We start from the raw sequence: 17,101 nt of genomic DNA, 5'->3' as shown, positions 1-17,101 counted from the left end.
GGGTTTTGAACTGAATTGCGAGGTATTTGTGTGGGTCTAGAAGGGTATGCTGTATGATGGATAAAAATAGAGAGAAGGTTTACTTAAAGTGTAAAAATAGCTTCGGTTTCGGGCATTTGTTTAGCAGATCCTGAGATCCTCTCATTTGTGGCTGATTTCTGCCTGATTAATGGGTATGGAAATATCGACTATAAGGCTGTTGCTGCTGCTGGTTCTGTTTCTGTTTGTTCCTTAATAGCCGTCAAGATTCTTGGAAAGAAATAAAGCAAACGGCGCAGGGCACACACACACTGCCACCGCCAACGCCACCGCCTTCGAGGAGGGCAAGATGACTCCCGGGACTCCTACTCTGAATTTGAACCCTTTTCTCAGGCTGCCTTCCTTCCCCCCAAATGTGCGCAAGCGTTGAGCTGTGAAAAGGCACAACAACAGCAGCAGCAGCGGCAGTGGCAGCAGCAGCGGCAACAAGAAGTGGCAGCAACATTGGCGAGAGGCAGCCAAGTGAAGTGGCGTGTGGCGTCATCAGGTTGCAGATGCTGGCATCAGCAGAGAGCAAAAAAAAATGCGTTCTACTTAATGTTGCATGCATTTATAGCAAATATTTCCCATGCCCCATGCCCCAGACAGGGACTGAGACTGAGACCCACGCCTGCCCGCCTTGGCCTGCCCACAATTGCTAATGATGCAGCAGCAGTAGTAGCAGCAGCAGCATCTGAGAGATCCTCCTGCCTTCCACCTTCTGCCGTCCTGCCGCAACTGCAACTTACTTGGCTTGGCGCTCTTGTCATTAAGCTGCGCAACATTTACAGTTCTTGCCCGTTGGCTGGTGCCTTTGCTGCCTTTGCTGCCTGCTCCCTGGATGGCTTACTGCTTTTCGATTTAACTGCTGATAGCTTTTGAAGTTAGAGACTAAGTTACGTAGTGCACTTGGCGCACACTTATCTATCATTATCATCAGCAGCAGAAGCAACAACAGCAGAGCATCGCGATGCAACACACTCACACACACACACACACACATCCCCTGCTGCACGTTGTGGCAACTTTTCTATTACGCTCCCAAACTGCACTTATCGTCATCATCAGGCAGCAGCAGAACAGCAGCAGCAGCAGCAGCAGCAGCAGCAGCAGCAGCAGCAGCAGCAGCAGCAGCAGCAGCAGCAGCAGCAGCAGCAGCAGCAGCAGCAGCAGCAGCAGCAGCAGCAGCAGCAGCAGCAGCAGCAGCAGCAGCAGCAGCAGCAGCAGCAGCAGCAGCAGCAGCAGCAGCAACATCAGCCCCAGCATCAGCTTCATCTTCAGCGCTGGAAGACGAAGCTCTAGATACACTTTGAAGATCCATCTCCACAGCCACCATAAATGATTCATTCTTGGCATGGAGGCCCGCTGTAAACGCATTCATAAAACCTTCTGGCAAAGGGTATAATGAAGAGACAGCCTCCAGTTGGGGCACAACGTCCAGTCTAATCACTGTATGCATCAGGGCCTTGATGGCATTAGTTGGACTCCTGTCGGCTGGCCCTGCTGTCGCTGGAAGATTGAAGCTGAAGCTGAAGCTGAAACTGAGGCTGGAATCTGTAGTGGCTGCCACTTGAGTTCTTGCTATCGCAGGCTGATGACGATGATGATCATTATGAGCTATCGCAGCATGACGATGAGCTGGGACAGTTGCCAGATGTTCTCTCTCTCTCTCCGACTCTCCATCTTTCTACCACTTTTCCTCACTCACAGTACAGTGCGTTGCGAGAGTGTATATGCCATAAAAATCAAGTAAAGTCATAGACTTTCGTAACGCACTGTGTCTTAGCGTCTTATCTCCTCTCTTTCTATCACTTTTTTCACCATCTCCCTTTTCGCCAGCGGCCTGATTTTGTGTAATTTGTTGTTGCTATGAATTTGCTGGAAAATTGCAATTTTATGTGCAATTTCTGTGGCCCTCCTCCTTCGCCAGCTCGTGTCCCCTTTGGCTTACATTATTTCGAATAATTTAATTGCTTATTAAATCATCTTTTTCTTCTTTCGTCTCTTTTTAGGTAAGTTTGTTGCTCTACTGAGCTGCCTCCTCACTCATCCTCTGTGTGGACTAATTAGTTTTGTTGCCCCTGCCACTGGCACGGGCACGGGCACGGGCACAGCCACTACTGTGGATGATGCTGCTGTTGGTGGTGCAACTTTATTAACCGCTGCCCCCGGAGGTTTCAATCTGTGGCCTGGCCGTCAAATTAAATGAAATTTACACTTTACCGTTAAATTGGCAGGTACGTTAGAAAATTACACGGCCAGATCCATAAATTTTGTTACTGCCGGTTACGTTGAGGCCACGGCACAGCCTTTTGTGTACATTTTAAAGTTGCTTCAACCTGCTGCCCCTCGGGGCAACATCCGATTTTGACACAATTTTTGCTGAGTGAAAAAAATAAATATAGTTGTTGAGATGATTGTGTGGCAAGAGAGGGGAGTGCTCTATTTATTATGCACTCTTTTTTTTTGGGACAACTCCAAATGGCGGCCATCATCAGCATCCCTCCAACCCCTAACCCTTCTGCCACGCGGCTCAACCCTTCCATGCTGCCTGCATGCCTCAATGCACTTTTCACTGTAATAGTGCAGAAAAATTCCACTATTTGGTTTATATTTTCACATTACTTTTGTTGTTGTTTTCATGCAACTGGTTTTTGTTTGTGTGCCACAGGAAAATAGGAGTAAAATGGAGTAAAAAAGTAATGCTTGCAGCAAATATAAACATGCCCGGGAAAAAATAGTTGAACAAACTTTGGTTTTGAGCTGCGTCCTCTGCCCCGCTGGAAAATGCAGCAGAAAGCATTTTAGATGAGAGTCGATTAAGGGCATACACTTTCACTTCTTTTTGACAGTTGAAGGAATGCAAAAAGGCAGCGATTTATGGAATATTTGTGCAGAGAATTGTAGTCAAGGAGTGTGAAGAAAGTATTTTTACGGGGTGCTACGGAAAACAGATGCTATTAAAATTCATTTGCCAACTCTTTCCTAAATTCGGTTGACTCTCTCCCATAGAGTAGATCTAAAACCACGCAACGAAAAGAAGGAACAAGGAACCGTGAAATGGAAAAACTCCACTGTCGAAAATATGAATCGAAAAACATGGCCAAGGCACGACCCAAAACCAAATGGACCAGAAGGCGAATCAGACCAAGAAGTAGAAGCTCCTCTTTGGTTCCTGCCTCTGCCCCTGAGCCTGCGCCTGCCTCTGGTTTCCTCCCATTCGGGCCAACTGGTTCGGGCCTGTCTCTCCGTCTGTCTGTCTGTTTGTGTGTCTTTTGCGGCTGTTGCATTGTCTTGTGGCATGGTTGCTGCTGCTGCACTTGGCGTTGCTTTTGGGGGGCTCTTTTATTTGTGTTGCGTTTTTCCTTTCTACTTTTGCCGGCTTTTTGCCACAGCCTTTGACCAATGTCCGATGGCATGGTGTGCTCTCCGTTCTCCGTTCTCCGTTCGTTTTGGTTCTGTTCTGTTCTGTTCCTGGCCATGTTTTGGTTTTTAAAAACATTTTTTACAACAGTTCCTAGACTCCAGACCCTGACTCGACTGCCACATGTTGTACAATAGTTGCAACAACACTTTTTACACATGTCAAAAGCTGCTGACCCAATTCTCCCTTCTCTCTGTATTTTGTACACAATGTTTTTATTCGGTTTGAGCTTTATTTAAATTTCTGTTGAGTGCTTTATAACGTTACGCTCGTACGCTCTCAATATCTTCGCTGTCTCTCTGTCGAAATGCAATTAACGAGCCTTTTTCAGAGATGAAAAAAATGTCCCTTAACCTAAATCAACAGTGTCCCATAATCCCCCCGGATATGTCCCCCTTTGATTGCAGCAAAGTGTTGACAATAATATTTCCATTCCAAACTAAAGTATTTGTGTAAATATTGTTTGATTTCTGTTGTGTTTTCGGTGCTGCTAATTTTCTAACCCCAGGAAAATCTATAAATAAACAAGAAACCCAACAATGCCACTAAACATTTGTTTATGGGGGCAAAAGTCGCAAGTTCGTGAAACCACCACCGAAAAATAACGAAATTATTTTGCTACCCCCGAATGTGATTTGATTTTTCCAAATGTCCATGGATCGTGCGTGTTCCTCGGATTCCACAAATCCTTCAGTCCATCGTCCATCTGGTCGATCATCAATACTTGTCGCACAAATCCTTTACACCACTATAATCATCGTAGTCGTCGTCGTCACCCCTCCATTGGAGTTCATTTATTTTCTGTTTAACATCATTTAGGGATTGCCAGGGAGAGAGAGAAACAGAGCGATTTTCCATGCATTGTCTTTATTTGCACGCACCCCTCGAAAATATTATTTTGGCCTTTTGCCAAGGGATGTTTCGGTTCAGAATTTATTTCTTTCACGGGGGGTTAATGCCTTTCAAGTGTCTTTGGTGCGTAAAGTCCATTTTAGGCCTTTTGATTTGTCCAAAGGATTAATTTTGACCCTGAATCCGAGTTCCTTTCTTTAATTTATATTTTGGCGCAAACTTTTTTCTGTGTTTGCTTTCAAAAATAATAATACCTCTAGGAAAATAAAACCCCCCCGAAATTTCTATGGCACAAAAAGTCAATTTACAGCACGAGGCTCGTCTCCTATGGTAAAAAAGGAAACCAGCAACAAAAAGTCAGGCGGCAGGGGTCCTGCCAATAAATCCGTAACGAATCCTTTAGCCAACAGCCAAGGGAACGGGAAAGGATCTACGCTTCAGTGAATTTTTGATGGACGTATCCGAGCGTAGCATATTGATGGCAAGTTTTGCGCATTTTACGGATATTGCACAATTCCGTTTTTTACGTTTTTTTACGTGCCTTGTATTTGGGGATTTTCAGTCGCACTCGCACTCGCACAATGCCCCGTAACACAAAAGTGAAAGAAAATAAAAATAAAATGATTAATTATTCAGGGAAAATGGTTGGTAGGAGGGAGGGGGAGGGGCGTGATTGAGGCAGACGTTTGTGCGCGAGCACTTTTAATTGGCTTTTGAGTCATCGACTAATAAAGATTAATTGTTTTTTAAAAGCAAAAATGTTGACAATGCAGCCAGAATGTGTGTTTCTGCAGCAGAGTGGGAATGTGTATGTGGCAAAGGACATTCAGAGGGATACCACCTCCTGGCCGTTTATCTACAATGTCAGCCCACAGTGGGCTGGTACCATGGTACGCACTCAATTGGAAGATTAAATGCAAGCCAACAGTCCAGTCCAGTCCAGTCATTTGGTCGCAATTGTAGATGGGTTGTGTTTTTTGGGGGTATTACAGTGTGTCTCATGGACATAGGCTAGAGGATAAAGTTTCAGAATTATAGTACCGAATTGTGGAGCCCTTTTGGAACTTTGATTCTGCGTGAAAATCTTTCATAAATTATGGGAAATGGCAAGGGAAAATGACAACCAACCATTGGAATATAATTCTTTGACGTTTGCCGCTTTTTATCTACTTTTTACCATCCCAATTGTTTGTGTTTCTTGTATCTAGCCAGTATCCAATTATTTTCCTAATTTTGTAATGAATGGATAATAATTAATTTCTTTTGCTTTTTCTTATTAAAGATTTCATAGTTTCTCTGACAGGTCTGCCAGTTCCCTTGCTAAATTCTAAAGAAAATGCTCCGAATTCCCATATTGATGGCTTTAGTTTTTTGTCACGCACTGTAGTTTGTACCGCTCTCTGACCTGCCACTTGCCAATGTCGCACACTTTTTTTTTGCGCCCCATTTTTGCCTCAGACAATGTGTTATTGTATCCCACTCTCCGCGTTGCATATGCGGTTGTGCCCTGCGTCTGTTGATGGCAGAGTGGTGCGGAGAGTGGAGAGTGGAGAGCTGAGTGCGGAGTGATGTGGTGGTGGCTACTGTAGAACCATTGGCAGGTCGAACGATTCAAATGGGCCGCCATCGTCGTAGTCGTCGTCGTGGTCGTCCTTCTTGTCGCTGATGTTGCTCCCTCATCCATTTTTGCGTATGAATTGCAAAACGCCGCACATATTTCACGTTATTGTTTGGGTCTGTGCTGTGGCTGTGGCTGTGGGCCCTGGCTCTGGGCTCTGCCTCTGGCTCTGAATTCTGGTTAAAGCAGGTAAACCCTCTGTCTCCGTAGTCTGTGGTCCGTGGTCCGTGGATGGCATTCCAAGTCGTGCCACACATTTGATATATGTTTTCGGTGTCGAGAGCATGAGTTAACTGTGTCACAGGCATCGTAAATTTTCGACACATTTTCCAAGGGTTCCATTGAAGGCTGGCTGCACCGAAGAGGGGAGCCCACTGCATTGAAATTGCTAGAAATAATCGTAAAATGATGAAGTCGTTTATGAACTTCAACTTCAACTCTGCAGAAATATGAATGAATGATTTGTGTGTGTGTCTGCATTCTGTTTTCGGCGGGGGTTCATTTCTTTTGGGTGGCTGCAGTAAATTATGATTCGAGGCTTGAGGGAAAGGGTTTCGAGGCTACAACTAAATTAGTGGCATAATTAGTCCTTCTGCAATTGCATTTTCAAGTGCTGTCTGCAACTGTCAAACAACAGGATATATCAACTGTGCAATACATATGGACGTACATGGATGTATGTACGCGACTGTCATGAAAAATGATATACCAAAACTCGCCTCGAGGCGAGCAGCAGCAGCTGCTGCCTGCCCCTGGGTATCGGTCTTGGACTTGGTCTCTGTCTGTCTGCCTTTTGGGTACGGAGTCCTCCTTTTGTTTTATGCCGCCGCCAGGCAGGGCCTTTGTTGTGTCTCTCTTTTCTCTGTCTCCGTCTTTGTCTCTGTGTCTGTTTCTGTATCTGTCTCTTTCAAGCGCATTTCCAGAGTATAATTTCGTTTAATATTGTTCATTTTAGTTGTGTAATTGTGCGACGTTGTCAAATGACAACTCGAGCGAGCAAGCCGAGAGCTCCTCTCCTACCTCTGTGCTCTGCTCTTCCTACACTTTCCTTTTCAATTTTTCATTTCAACTGAAATTTCGTAGAGTGGATCGTCTTACAGTAGAACGAACCCTGGCCGAAGGGTCGCTCGCGTGGGTATCTTTTTTCTTCTTCTGTTTTATACCTGAACGGAACGGAATCCTTAAGCTTGGCAAGAGATCATCAGCCAGGCTGGTCTCTGGCCTGAAGGCCAGCGCCACAATTTTGACATTGACATTCTCTCTGTCTCAAAAAAATGTATTTTTTATCTGATCGTGTGCCGCCGCTCGCCGCTGCATTCAATTGGAAAATTCAGTGTTTCATTAATGGTTTAGGTTGGGGTTTTATGTGGCATCTGTCTGGGCATTCTAGACGACACACACAGGGCTAATCAAAATGATGAAATTTCAATTCTATTTTGTGTGTGTTTTTGAGGTTTTCAATGTGTGTGTTTTGATGTGAAATTCGAGCTAGTTTTTGGCTACGCGATGGCGATAATGATGATTTGGATTGACACTTATTTGACAGGATTGTTGAAAAAAAGAGACATTTCCAAAGGTGTCTATGTGAAGATTTGATGCTGATCAAAGATGGAAATATCAAACATGGAAAGAGCATAGATTTTGTGTTGATAAAGCTGTGAAAAGAGTTGAATATGAGGATGATAGATCACAGTTTAGACCCGCATATACAAGAGCGGTCTTTAGACATGAATCTGAGTTGAAGTTTTCACATTTAAAATATGATCATCATTGCTGATTATATTATGGATCTAAGGGTATTTTATGTACTTCTAAGTATGATTAAACTGTTGATTAATCCCACTTAAGAAACCACTCGTATACTCATATAATCCATTAAAGTTTTTTCTGTATCTTTAATCAAACTTTGTTAATGATCCACACATGTATGTATGTAAATTTTGGCCAAAAACCCCAACTTGTTTGCATCTCAAATTGGAATAGCATAAACACAAAGCCTCTAAATGATCTATTTGAGTATTCCGATTAGATTGACCGCTTTAATTGCTGAGGGCTGAGGGCCCCATAGATATGAAAGTTTGTTAAACAAATTGCTGCGATCATGATCCCCGCAGATGAAAAAGATAAAACCCTTAGTCAAGGCCAATTGAAAGGCCTTTTGTTTGGCCATGTTATCATAGTCACGCCTATCGGAGACCGTGTGGAGCAGCAAACCCCTGGTGATGTTGTGGAGCTTTTTTTTCTGCTTTTATTTTTGCTTTTTGGGATGAAGCAAGCTCCCGCAGTGCGTGTGCCCAGAGACGATCAACATAGTATCCATCGACTCTTTGGAGAGTCATTAATCAAGGCCCACTTAAAGACATTTAAACGCTTACGAATTGTAATGCTCTTGGGCGAGAGGGCACGATTTTTCAACGATAACGATTTATTTGGCTGCCTTTTCTCTCTCGCTTTATTATTATTATTATTGATACAATGCCCCGTTTGTGTTTACCGTACCCATAAATTCACTTCGGGGACAAGGCAACGCATGCGCCTTTGACACACAAAAACAGGCGATGAAATCTCAATAAGAGATGGAGCCCTGAAGCCCCGAAGACTGAGCCACCAGAGCCCCCAGAGCCTGCGCCCACAGATCGTATGGGATTGGATCGTATTGCAGTTCCCCCTGTGGGCTGGCTGGCTGGCTGGCAAATCGGAATGTAAATTTTTGTCGCTTCTCGGGAATTGATTTATATCTGAAGCAGCAGCGGCAGCACAAGTCGGTCTGGATACGGATTGGTCCGTGGATTGGCTTCAATCTACTTTATTATTCATTGGAAACACACCAGCAGCAGCCGCAGCCGCAGCAGCATCCGCAGCAGCAGCAGCAGCAAGCCCACAAGAAGATGATGATGATGTAGATGACGATCCAATCCGAACGAAGTCAAATTAAACAGAAAAACCAATTCTCATAAAACCCCCCAAAGGCCCCAGACTTTGAATTTCAATTAATTTGTCTGATGGATGGCTGGATGGATGGATGGAAGAACCATCGTAAATGTGGGTATTTTCATTTTTATGAGCTAATTGCCATTGTTCGAGACTCTCTTCGGTTCAATCAAAGAAACAAAATGGCAAAGAGTGAGAGAGAGAGAGAGAGAGAGAGGGTGGCCCTCGAGGGGGTTAAAGGAAGTCGAAGTTTATTTGCCTGCCGACCCATTAAATTTTTTGTGTGATTTTGTTGTGATTTATGGGACTTCTTCGCGGTTACAAATCACAAAAAAAAACCATAAAAAATATGTGGAAAAAGGAAAGGAAGACACTGTGTGACAGGCTGCGACAGAAATGCTAAATTGGAAATTAATCAATGAAAATTGAATACCAAATTAATATTTATGGCCAGCGTTTTTCGATGACTTTTTTGGTTTTTTGTAATTGAAGCTCAATTAATGCAATCAAATTTGAATATTTCATAAAATGTATTTCAAAATGTAATTGAAAGCTGGGAATATTTGGGGTAGGAGAGAAATGTGACAGGAAAATATATTTTAATTATTATGCAGCCAGGTTTCATTTTTTCTGGGGAGCATCTCTATTAGTCCGAGACTATAAGTACCCGAATTCTTGATCTGTGTGTAAAAACTTGTGGCATCTATAAATTTAATATACCTACAAAAATAATGAAAATCATGTCATTATTAGGGCCAAGTTTTAATTAAACTACTTCCTTAAAACATCTCTCATTGATTCATTGAGGTTGCCCTGGATCCATATCTGATTTTGAAGGGACAATTTAAAGGCTGCCTTATCAACTGTGTGGCACTCGACATCAAAATAATAATCATAATAATTATAGTTGAAAATTCATTGTAATAATAATAAAATTGTGAAAAATATGCAGACGAGTGGACGAGTAAATTGCCCAGGCTGGCTGGCTGGCTGGCTGCCTGCCCGACAGCCTACATCACAAATTATGGCTGCATTTAAGTAATTGTTGCAACCGATGACAGCGCTGTTGCATGCCCCAACAACTATCTGTCTGTATGTCTGTCTGTCTGTGCCTCTGTCTCTGTCACTGGCATTGGACAATGAGAGCGTTGAAATACGCAAAAAAATGGCAAAAATTACAGAAAGAAAAGGGAGGAACACAGGGAAAGGGAAATGGGAATTCATAAACTGCAGCGACGACAAATTGAAGAGGGATACTGTGGGAGAGAACTGGGACTGGGAGCGGTTGGTAGTGGAAGCCAGTGCACGGCATATACAATTTTATGAAACGCCATAAAAATATTTATAAAATTGTCACCCCGCTGATTCTTTACGAGCATTTAAAAATATTGCATGCAATAATGCGAAATATTAAAAAAAAGAAATGTTAAATATAAATAAAACTGATAACAGATAAAGGGCACAACGGAAATAACAAGATCGGAATGATAGGAAACGTATTGAAATATAATTTTTACATTTAAGTTTGTAATAAAAATAAAGATAAAACGCAACAATTACGAGAGGGCAACAGCGAAGGGAATGTGGATTTTTACCATCAACTGCGTCTCATGTCTAGCGATCGAAATCCCCATCTAATGTGTCCACTTCCATTTGTAAAAAGAAGTTTTTTTTTAGGTTTTGCTTCGCTTCATTGATTTCCTACAGCTTTTGACAGTTGAATGCATTCCTGATGTTCACTTCCAGAGGAATAGATACAATTTACTGGAAGACCATTGCGTGAGTGTTGCACGTGTCAAGGCAGCATGAGACCAGGACCAGGGACCAGCAGCATCCGCTTCAGGGATATTTCACACTTGCCTCCTGCTGTTGCCCGCTGCCCAAAAGCAATTCAATACACCACGAATTTCGCATCGACTAATCCAAAAAGCATTTCTGACACTTGCTGCGAGTCCTCTGTCTCTCGCCTGCCACTTTTTGCGTTACTAATGACTTGGCACTTCTTGGGTGTGCATGCAACCTGTCCGCCTGTGTGTGTGTTGTGTGTGTGTCTCTGCCACGCCCTTGGCTGTCAGGCATTTGTCATATTTCTGTCAAATAAGCGCTTTTAATATTGATAGCTGCTGCTGCAGATGCCGCCGCTACTTTTGCCGCCGATTGCTGCCACGACGACTGTCAACAGGATGTTGGCTTCAGCGCGCATCAGCTTCAGCTTTCTGCTGCAGCTTGGGATGCAATCAGGCGTTTTATGTGAGCAGCTTAATGGGAATTTATTGCATTTTACCCACCCCCAAAAACCCCTAGCCTTAGTTCCCCCACCCTTACTCTGCGTCTTGCTTCCACCCGCTTGCCATTATATTATATAATGAATTTCTTTTCTTCTTATTTTTTTGTTCAAACCGAAATCAATAAGTGTATGCAGACGCGTCTTTTGTTTGCTGCCAAAAATGTTGATTATGAGGGTTAAGCATTTACCATTTACCATTTTGAATGGGTTAAACATAATGATGATGATTTATAGCGGAACGGATAGACGACTGGACGGACGGCGCTGATGTTTGTTTGAATTATAAATGATGGCAACAAATGCTAAATTATCCAACATTAAAAGCATTAAGCTAACGTTTTATTTTGGACGCCACCTGCGCTGCCCTCATACATCTCCGCTCTGTCTCCCGCTCCCTATGCCTCCCCCCACCAGTTGATGGACCACCCGTAGAGTTTAAAAGGAAAAAGTGCAAAAAATAAAAATGATATAAATTTATTTATACTGCGGATCGCCTTGGGGGCATTCGCCTTCTCTCTCGACCGCCTGAATCATGTGCATGGGTTAAAAAAACAACAAATGCAAAATGCCAAAAGGTCATTCAGCTTTTTTGGAGGCCCAGCGTGAAGTATTCCCAATCTGTGTGGGTCTGTCGCTCGCTCTGTTGCTTTATTACAACATTTTTATGGGTTGGGCTTTGGGAACATTCTTGTTAGATATGGAAATGATTAGCAGCACAACATTTGTAGAGTAAAGAGCACACGGGCAAAAAGAAGAGAAGCTTGACATAAAGACAGAAACTGCGCTAAGTCGAGTTCCATTCTGTGTGCGAGAGAGAGACAGAAGCATGGAGATGTGGGTGCGCATTGTTGTTGGAATTGCATTGTAAAAAATTGCTGAGAGAGCAACTGCGTAGATGTTAGGACAGATAAGAAATTGCGGGACTTGTGCAAAGTAGAGCACGATCGAGAGATGACATCACTCTGGTCTGCGGATTTGATTTGATTTCAATTGAATCTAATTTGGGGCAAAAAAGCAATAAGGAAAAGGCTGCCCGTTTCTACATAGAACTTCATTTGGTTTAGTAATCAATTTGATTCTTCTGTGATGTAAACCTATTTCTCTTTAATTGGTTAATCATGCAAAGAAAAATAGGAATGGCGCAATAGAAAACTTTATTAAACCTGCTTAGTATCCCCGCAAACAACATTCGATTCAACTTCAACAATTTTTGGCGCTGTGCCGATATGTTGTGGTTGAGTTGCTGGGCTTATAAATTTGCTTATGAGAAAGCCCCTGAGGGATCATAAATATAATGACTTTGAGAGCGAGCGAAATGCAAGAACTCAATGTCGAAAAATATAATTCGCTTGCATATCATTGCCTCAATTTTCCTTATTAGTTTACACACCTCGCCTCCATTCCCACAAACGAATCAGAGAGGGAGAAAAAGATTTACATAGTTGCATCCTTCCCAGACAATAAATATGGAATTGCAATAACTTTCAATATTCATGTGCCGTGTGTAGAGTGTGTCCGTGTCCGTGTCCGTGTCCTAATACAATTTCCAGAGTGGAGGCCTGGCCACTTTCCGAGTCAATTGCCTGTTAATTGCTGACCAACTTGGCAACAGATTTTGTAGCTGCTGCTGCCGCTGCGCTGTGTTGCATGTACACACACACACACACACACATGTGCATTTATGCCGTATGCATGTGGCAGTGGACAGACCTGTTATTGGGGTGCTCCGTGTCTGGGCAATCAATTCCTTAAAGTTTACACAACAATTGTGGTTTAATTAGAGCCATGCATACTATATATTACGGAGAGCACAGAGAGCGAGAGACATGTGTGTGAATGGTTTCCAATATTTATTGTTGGGTGTGGCTGATTGCCCCCGCCACCTGGAAAAAGGGGCTAGGTTCTAGCTTGACATTTAAGGTTGGAAATTCGTAATTAATTTATTGAATGCGCTCGTTCGTTCACCGGCTTTCGGTTTCGAGAGGTGCTGCATGCCTCCGGGTGTGTTCTGTGTTCCTTGGAGGTTGTAAAATTTTAATGTCCACTTCATTATCTCGACTTGAAAATCTAATTACCAAAAGTGACTGCAGTAATGTGTCTCTCTCTCTCCCTCTCCCTCTCCCTCGCTCTCTCTTGGTGTATCTGTATCTATATCTTTGTGCTGTTCGTTGCTCTTCAGTTTCCTTTTTCAGGTTTGCTCTGTTGACAGTAGCTGGCCGGCGTGCAGGTCATTCTTGCAGCTGACGCCACCAGAGCGGCCAAAAGTCAACAATTTTATTGTATTTTATATATTTTTTCGGTGCTCAATTAAAGACCAAAAACTTTGGTTCCGTCGGTGAATTGGCCCCGGCCCGGCCTTTATTATCTTGATGAGCGACCAAACTATTTTACGAGCTCAACAACAAGTTAATTAGCCATTGGCATTAATGCCCCACGGTGGCGACTCCAGCGGCTTTGACTTCGGCTTCGGCTTGGGCTTCGACTTCGCCTTCGTTTGGCAGTTGGTCTTGAAACAACAATTTTATGTTGTCAAATGGATTTTGACGGTTTTTTCTCTCCGTTTCCCCCTGTTTCGCCCTTTTCTCGCTTTGTTTGTCTCCGCCCTACTTCCTATCATTAATGAAGACGCCCATGCCGCTGCGGGTTTCCATCTTCATCAGAGTTGCCATTTATTTGGTTTCGCTTTTAATGCCCTGCCAAGGGAGGGGAGACCTACCATAATTTTTCGCAACAAGGAATCATTTCCGTTGGCCATAAAAACATTTTTGTTTCTGTTTCTTTGTTCTGCAGTCTGCAACAAGAAATGTATTGAGCGGCAACCAAACTTCTATATTTGAAAAAAATGTGATCTATAAGCTGGTTAAGTGATTGGTAAACTTTGAAGAGTATTCGCTCTTGTGATCTCTGTGAAGTGGTTCTCTTTTTCCTATTTTATTTCTGGTCTCTGGGGCCATGCAAAAAGAATATTTATTTCCCTGTTTGTTTGGCTAATGATTATAATTAGATGTGTGCGTAGACCTGCCCCAGAGAGACGACTGGGCTGTCATCTTAATTACCATCAACTCGGAGGCAACTCCAAAGCATAATCTGAGGCAGAGGCAGAGTCTGGGAGTCTGAGAGTCACATCTAGAGAGCGTGTGAACATTTTGTATGTGTCGTTTGGTGTCGTTTCCGTCGAGGCGCGCACCTGCACGCCAAATAAAAAATGAAAATGATAAATGAAATCAACGAAAAATTGTTCGCTCAATGTGCAAATAATTTTTAATTAAATGGCATTTGCGCATACGCCGCGTGTCCCCAAAAAAAGAGAGGGGGACAGACAGGAGGACGGAGTGACAGTTCGCGATGTAAGATAAATAAATGGCCAGACAGCCGCCGCGACACAGCTGTTGGCGACGTGTTGCAATTGCTGTTGCTGCAGCATTTGGATGGGTGACGGGCGGCGGGGGGTGGAGGCTTGTGGCCAATTGTACGAGTAATTTGCCTGTGTCGCTTATTGAGTCGCGATGTGATTTGCCAGGCAACACCTCTCACAATTGTTGCGCTTTGGGGCCCAGAGGCCAAGAGTCAAGCACGATCCGCGGGCGGAGACAAGGCTCTCGATCGATTGAAAATGACAGCGTTTAAAACAAACGGCGGGCCATCCAACAAATTAAACTTGCCCAAAACAAAAAGAGCCCCCAACCAACCATATAAAAGAGAAGGAAACCCCCAAAGGGAAACGAGGAGAAGTGAGAGGTTGGACGACTAGATGATACCCATTATTTCGATTTAAAGTGGAGTCAAAGTTATGGCAAATTGCAGTTCTTAGGGATTGACTTCGATTTTCTGTATATTTTTACCCATGATACCCCGGAAATGTTGGTACTGTGCTGCCTGGATGTTGAGCCAGTAATCAATATACCTTGAGGATCCATCTACAACTTCCTGGGTATTTAAATTCGAGAAAAAATCTTTATATAAAATGCGTTACGACAACGCCCCCACAATATCAATTTGTGTGTGTTTGTCTCTGATTGAAGCCAACAACTGCTGCATCGAGCGGCAACAAGTCCATTCGGTGTTTTTGTTGCTGTTGCCTCTGCCGTTGCCGTCTGTCGCTCTCGATGATGTTGCATTAAATTGTGTGCCCCGCTGTGTGCCCTGCGTGGGCGGAAGATACAAAAATTAAACAGAAACAGAAACGAAAACGAAAAACCCAAAACAAAAGCAAAACAAATCAAGCCCCCTGACAAACTTTGACCCCAAAAAAATGCACAGCGCCAATGGGTCGGGAAGTGAAAGGGTTTGGCCATAGAAGAGGAGGCATACTAGGTAGAGGAGGGGAGTATATAGCGAGGGGCTAGGAGGGAGTCGTGACAGTAGGAGCAGCAGCAGCAGCAGCAGCGTTTATTGCTGGCATTTAAGTTGGTTATAAAAATGTAAAATGGTTTTGACGGATTTATTGGGCAAGTTTTTGTATTTATTGAAGTTGATGACATATGAGAAACTTACAAATAGGTCATAAAATTTGGGAACTATATTTTAGAGCTCTTCGAGGATTGAAAAATAAAGAAATTGGGAAGTTAGAGAGCCACATTTATTTGGAAAACTACTTTGTGGGCAGTTAAAAAATTATTTATGGATAAATTATAGATAAAACCGAAAAAGACATAAAATCAGATAAATCTTAGATACAATCGATAAAAGCTATAAATGATCACAGACAGCGATCAATTTCTTTTAAAAACTACTAAAAGCCATCGATAATGATCGATTTATCTTTATAATTAACAGTTTTGCATCAAATCAATTGTGTTCGTTCTCTGACCGGAAATGCGTTAACACAGTCAACGTCACTTCATTGTGCGTCCTAGTGGAACGATATGTACACACATTGTATGTACATATGTACATATGTATAAGCATATCTATCTATTCGCCGTTCCTTAATTGATTCCTCGAGCTTTCGAAATTCACTTTCCCAGCAATTTGAGATTGAATTTCGAATTGCCGCGTAAGAGCCAGTAAAAGTTCAATTCATGACATTTGGCCGACAGTTTTATTGGTGAATAATTGGTCATCATTGGGGGCTATTTGTGCGAGAGGCCGGCACCCCATATGCCGTACACCATACCCATCGAAAAGCCCATCCATGATTGATCTATTCAATGCCAATGAAAATGAAAATGGAAACAAAACAGCTGCCATCCCAGACAACGGGCAGCAGACAGCCGAAGAGACAGATAGAAGAGAAAAGAAAACAAGAAATCAGCTTAGCCACATGGGTTGGGGTGGGGAGTGGAGCGGGGAGCGGGGAGCGTGGTGAAGACTGACGGCGGCAAAACACATAAATTATATGATATTGGTGTCCTCTTCACAGAAGGTGTGTGGTGTGGGGGAGGAGGGTAACGATTGGGTTGGGCCTTGAGCGGATTATGGGAACGATTATGACACTCAAAGGAAAGGGTATATTAGGATTCATCAAATCAAGCAAAAGCTTGCTACAGAATTGTCTAAGAGCAAAAGCTGTTGCCGAGAATAACATCATCAACAATTTCCTTGCCTTCTTAGCTGGATATTCCATGGGTTGAGCTTCGTTTTTGTTATTTTGTGGCACTCTGTGGTGTTCTTTTGCTGCTCGTTGACGGCTCGTAGCCACCACTAAAATAATCCATTAAAGATAAACTAAAAGCAAACACTAAACTTTTGTGCTAAGCCAAGAAAAACCGCAGCAACCGCACACCACACACCACCACACACCACACCCATTCATTCACATTCACACCCACGCACTCATATGGATACCCACTCGTTGGGATAGATAATCAATCATTTATCAATGAGTAAAAGCGCGGCACACGCCTCACTAGAAAAAATGACATGGCGCATGATGAGGCAGTGGCATGGGGCAACCATGTGTGTGTGTGCATAAGCTTTTAGTTTGCGTTTAACGCCTCATGGATTCTCTAAAGCGGAAACGGAAGCAAAC

General features: G+C 43.1%; 1 protein-coding gene across 9 annotated transcripts in view; it reads left to right on the top strand.

Annotated features, from left to right (window-relative positions):
* The window catches only part of LOC117897367 (sterile alpha motif domain-containing protein 5), a 162,960-nt gene that overhangs the window by 23,566 nt on the left and 122,293 nt on the right, over nucleotides 1-17,101 (top strand). The window contains exon 1 of one of the 9 annotated variants that reach the window (XM_034806157.1): nucleotides 2,134-2,255. The exons of the other annotated variants lie outside the window; for them this stretch is intronic. The gene's annotated coding sequence lies outside the window, so the exon portion shown is untranslated. Of the gene's footprint in view, nucleotides 1-2,133; nucleotides 2,256-17,101 lie in introns of those variants that run through there. 9 annotated transcript variants of the gene reach the window in all.

This window comes from Drosophila subobscura, chromosome O (assembly GCF_008121235.1).
Source record: "Drosophila subobscura isolate 14011-0131.10 chromosome O, UCBerk_Dsub_1.0, whole genome shotgun sequence".
Taxonomy (NCBI): Eukaryota; Metazoa; Arthropoda; class Insecta; order Diptera; family Drosophilidae; genus Drosophila; species Drosophila subobscura.
Note: the sequence above shows the minus strand (reverse complement) of the source record. Positions and strands in the feature narration are given on the sequence as shown.